Raw genomic sequence first — 5,809 nt, 5'->3', positions numbered from 1 at the left:
TTGATTCTGTGTCAGCACTGCTCAGCAGTAACGAAAACATCCCTGTGTTATCAACACTGTTTCCAGCACAAATCCAAAACACAGCCCCGTACTAGCTACTATGAAGAAAATTAACTCTATCCCAGCCAAAACCAGCACATTCAGTTAAAACACATCGTTGTTAATAGGATACAGCCATTACAGTAGTTTGTGCATACCAATGCAGGCATGAAGCCACCACCCTTAGATAGTGGATTCATGACCTGCTTATGTGGTTTTAAATGTGTGATGCTCCCCAAAGGGTCAGTCCTGCCCTCCCGCTGCTCACAAATACTGAGAAAACAGTAGTTATTGTGGGATTATTTTTATGCACCCTCAGCTGACAAATATGATCTGCCTGGGGTGGCCAGATCTGTAAGTCTCCAGTGCAAACCCCAGAAGCAGACCATAACACCAGGAGCTGTGACAAAAAGAGCCACTGTGAATTCAGTGGAGAATGAAACACCCAGGAGTCCCCCGTCCAATCACCCTGCGCAGCTTGATGGGTAATTATCCCAGCTGTAAATCCAGTGAGTGAACTGTGTGGGTGGGTGGGAATCCCTGAAGCCCAAAGAGAGTTTTGCTTTGGCTGTATCTGCAGTCCTTTGCCATGTGTGACCGTATGAGCCCCCCTTGGCAGTACCTGCATCGACACCCAATGGGAGGGAGCTGCCATACAGCATGACCACTGCTGGTGGCACTTGCCCTGTGTGCTCTTTTGTAACTTCTCAGCCTGATCTGCAGATTCACCACCAGCAGTGTGGGATGGCTTCAGGCCCAGTCAGGCCATCTGGCTCTCTTAGAGGCTTCAAGTAAGTCCTGTAAGCCACGCATCAGCTTAGGGACAGACTTCTGTGCGGGGGTGACTTCACGTATAGCATTCAGCCTTCCTCTGCTGGCTGGTTCACCTTGACACTCCAGGTGCACAGAGAATATGCCTTACCCTCAAACCTTTTAAATAAACAGGACCAGTGGCTCTGTGCTTACAGTCAGCATGTCAGACACACAGGTGCAAATGGCCTCAATGTTTAAGGTTAAGCTTGATTTGCTGAGTTGTCATGGGGTTGGTCAGGTTAAATTTTGTGATCTGCCCAACACAAGCAACGTGTGGTTGGCTTGCCCAGTAACGTTTAGTAGCTGTGTATACATGCACACTCATACCCACCGCGCATAGATACAGGTTTCTTTTATGACTATGTTGCTCTCTACTTGGACTTCAACACATTTCTGGTGACTGTTTTATCCTGGTGAAAAACATTCTTCTGAAGAACTACCACAGGAGGGCTCCCACGTTTAAGCTTTCCAGATATGAACGCCAACGTGGCAATACGTGCAAGGGGCTTTATTTCCCCACTCTTCCCTTTAGCATTAGTGACGTCTTGCTCACGCAAGTCAGGGGACAAACAGCTGTACTTTGAGCCACTCATAGTGGCTACTATGAGCAGTTAAAGTCATGCTGAAGCTTGCCCTCCATGTCTTTCCCATCATATCATCATTCTCCTGACCTACAGCATTTCCCAACATTTGCAGGCTTGAACTCCTTGGGAGGTAGGCTGCATGATGTTCTTAAAGAAGTGCATGATGGAGGCCCGTCAAATGGGTTTGCCTAATTCACTTTCACTGGCCCAAGCGATTTCTCTGCCCCAGACAAATCAAATGCTATTGCTTTATCCCCCTGGTCTCCCCATCACATAGGACTAACCATGCTGATCACTCTGAAGCAGCCGAATGAAGCAGGAAGGAGTTCCAGAAACGCCGCAGCCCACTCGTCTGTTCAGTTTGTCCATAGGATAAGAGAGCTCAGCCACACCGAAGCCTCTGGGCCAGAATCGCCACGGTAAGGGTTAGCTCCACAGAGTGATTTCATGAAACAGCTTCTCGTCCAAAGACGTAAACACTAAATACCTTCTTTGGAAAAGACCCATTTGTTTGAAGACTAGAAGACAAAAAGCAGAAAAAAGAGATGTGGAAATGTGAACTTTTGCCTGTTTTTTTTTTCTTTTTTTTTTCCTTTATGAAAACTTCTAGCACATCTTAAAACTTCTAACACAAGAGCTTTTTCATTTCTTTCTCACTAAGTCAGTTTTTCTCTAGACTCAGCAAAACAAACTTTGTTTATTAATGTGAGCTTGTCCCAAGATCTGGTTTTGCCAAGTCTTGAGCATTAGAAATCCCCTAAAAATCCTTTCCTTCTCATCCATCCTCCTAGCCTTCCTCTCCCACAACATACACAAGGCACTTCCTTCAGGTTTGCTCTGAGATCAGAGTTTCCTCAGGATGTTCAGCCTCAAAGCTTGAGAAACACTGCAACACATTAGTCACCTCCGTCACCACAGTTCCCAAATACACCAGCAAGCCAGACTTCCAGCTGATGCAATTCATCAGCATTACCCTGTCAAGTTTCGCTGGAGACCTGATCCATGGCGTCCACCGCAGCAAATGACTACACCACAGCCACTCGCCAGCCTCGTTTTGTGGATAACTTGAGAAGCACCATGACCAAAACAAAAGTGTGGGAAACTCATTCCTTATGTTTAGAGTTATCTGAATATTAAATTTTTGCTCAGAGTCAGATACAGATAAAAAGAAGGGGACGTGTATGCCTGTTACTGAGATTTGTAGAAATGTGAAGAAAATAGTATTATTCTATAGGAATATCTGTTTGCCTCTTGCGTCCCTCATTACCTAGTGATAACATAAGCACGTGCAAAAAAGTCAGCACAGGGAGTACATACCAAATAATATTTACTTTATCATAATCATGTGTGAGCGCTCTGCATTAGATATAATTCACCCAAGAGGAATTAATTATCTTTTTTTCCTCGTGTCTTCTCTGGATTTCCAGGTTTTGAATGACACTTGCAACAGGACAGTTTGTTCGGCAGATCTGTGGTATCACGAAGCGGGGCAGCTCCTATGCCTCACGGCACAGGCCAAAGGGCAGGGACTGTATGTGTTGCTTACACAGTGGTGATACTCACGTTCCTCTAAGTAACAACACATTTGCATTCACAGCACATGTGAAAAGACAACTCTAATGCCGTGATAAAATAGTATGTAAGTCCATTGTCACCTAAATCAGTACAAGTGAAAAGTGAAATAAGGAGAATACATCAGGGTAAATCTAGTATAAGTGAATGGGGAATCATGTCCTTAAAAAATTCTAATCAGCTTCCTAATTGAAGCACAGCTGTGTTTTCTGCTCCTGTTTTCCTCACTGGATGTGCAAGTTAATATATTTCTAAATAATTTTCCAGAGAAGTTTTGTTTTGTTTTCCACTTTCACAGAATGGTTGAATGGATTTTCCTCAGACTTTCTCCAAGAAGCCATTGGCTGAGCTCAGTGATGGAAAATTTCAGCCTAGAAAGTAGAACCTTTCAGAAACTCAGGAGGAAGGGAAAGCACTGGACTTGGAGCAAAAACTGTTTTGCAGCCTTAACTACAATACTACGTCAGCTTCCATGTGGATGCTATGATACAGACATAGCATTGATTTACACATGCAATTTTTGAAGCTGAGGCAATCAGTGTTAGTTATTTTATTGACCAGTAACACAAGAAAAACAGAAGATGCACACAGCTGGGATATGCTACTGGCCTGATTTGACTCACCAGACTTTCTCAGGAAATGCTTGAGCATGTTTCATTCAGTAGGTGCAGCCGGCATGCCTGGACATAGCACACCTCTTCTGTTTGATGTGGCTTTGTAGGGCTTGCACATCCTTTGTATCTCATAGGCCTGTGGGCGCTCAGGGCAAAATGAAATTGGCTGATGATTAAATGGCAAGCATATGCAGTGGCACCCTTCAAAAGTCCTCTGATACTATAAGAACATACAAATCAGGGTCCTGGTGACAAACTCATTTCTCACAGTTCTTAGTCCCCTGTAACCACACGATGGCACACAGAATGAGAAAGAGCCAGTCCAAGGCAAGAAACTTCATAAACACTCGTGGAATTTATTTCTCTGCAGGGACACCATCATTCAGTTCTTGTATGAGAATGAGGAGAGATCTAGCTTGTAGGGGCAGGCAGCAAAATCATTGGGAGACCTCCTAGTTGTGTGACATAGCCTTTCTGTTTTGCTTTTCACCATCTGTGAAACAACTTCTGTTGATATGTAAGACAGGGCTTGCTAACATAGCCTTAGCAATTCGATTGCAGCTCACACTGAGCACCTATGCTGGTTCGTATGAAAGAACTCTTTAGACTAATTGTGCAAGAATAAGTGCCCATAGAGTAGCAATTACTGTGTCCTCCCATCCTGTGTGCATTCAATTATTGCTCCCTTAGAGCACCAGCAGCAGCTTCAGGAGAAGCCAATTTGCTGCTGATGCAGTTTGCAGCAGGAAAAATAGCTAACCTAAACAGAAACAACCTAAAGGTGGGCTCTGGCCTCTTCAGCAGCCAGAACTCCTGCGCTAGCTTACAGCTGGGACCAGAAGATGCCAAGATGCTATTTAGCCTTTCAGGCTGGTGAAGTGTTTTTGGATTCTGAGTAGAAGGTGGTTATTTTTTGTAAGCTTTGATCTGCAGTGAAAAAAACTCTCCGTTTTACATTAAAAAGGGTGGAATATCTAACCATTCATTTGAGAATAGGAGAGGAATTGATTCTTGCATAAAGGTTAGCATAAGTACTCAGAGAAGAGAAAATGTATGTTCCCTACCGTAGCTGCCTGTAATTGCTCTTTCCTTCTCGTTTCCATTAGAGGGTGCTCTTGTTTCAAAAATTCCTCAGTCGAGGGTTTCTGCCATCAAAGAGTTGCCTTTAAAGCAGGTCTTCAAGTTAGGTGGTCCAGCCCAGTTACTAAATGCTAAGCAAGGTAGGAGACAGCATGATTAAACAAGATAGCATTACTTATTTTCCCTGCTGTACAAGTCAGGAGCACTGCAGACATTAAAGATCAAGAGGCAGCAGCTGTGTAGAAACTGTTCTCCCTGGAGTCTCTCATTACACAGACCCTGCATGGAGCCTCACCAACAGGCTAAAACCACTTTTCACAGTTTCATTCTTTCTCTCTTTTAAAAGGGAAGAGGCAAAAGGACTGTTTACATTTGCATTTTAAAGTCCATTTAAACAAAAGCCTTCCACTTTGTACAGAAGATTTGAAAGAAGCTGAATCTGATATTTATAAGACTTTACAAGTAGGTGCATTTTAAACAACCCAAATAAAGCACAAACAAGCACAGGATAGGTTTTTCTACTGTCACATTGGCAACGATGACTCAATGCAAGCTGTTCTCTGCTGGAAAAGGAGATGCTTGATCTCCGCAGCTGTCCCTCCCGATAGCCCACATATGATAGCCTCCTTCCCACAGAACCTTCCATCTAAAAGGCAGCAAAACATTACTTGGGGAAGATGCTGGTGCTTTACAAAAGGCACAACACAGCCACTTGGTACATGCTTCCTGTGGCAACTCATTTCCATTCCTCTCTTCACTTCCATTCTTCCCTTCACTGTTTCTGTAGGTCATGAGAATTGCCCTCAACAGCTCTCAATAGCTGGCCTTCCTCTTCGCCCAGGCACCTGGTGTCATGAAGCCTGTAGCCCAGCTCCATCCTGACAGTCCGTATGGATGCATTTTTTAAGTGCTTAGACTTGAATGATTTTAAAAGAAGATAGCAACAATAACAACAGGTTCCTGGAAGTACAGTGTTTGCTAAACACTGTCAATATTTGAGAATCTTACAGCTAAACATGTCTGCATCTGCCTCAGAGAAGAGACAGTTGACCCTTCAGGCGCTGGGGAAGGCTCCCCCCCCCCCCCCCCCCCCCCCCCCCCCCCGCG

This window comes from Aptenodytes forsteri, unplaced genomic scaffold (genome assembly GCF_000699145.1).
Source record: "Aptenodytes forsteri isolate BGI_AS27 unplaced genomic scaffold, ASM69914v1 Scaffold73, whole genome shotgun sequence".
Lineage (NCBI taxonomy): Eukaryota > Metazoa > Chordata > Aves > Sphenisciformes > Spheniscidae > Aptenodytes > Aptenodytes forsteri.
Note: the sequence above shows the minus strand (reverse complement) of the source record.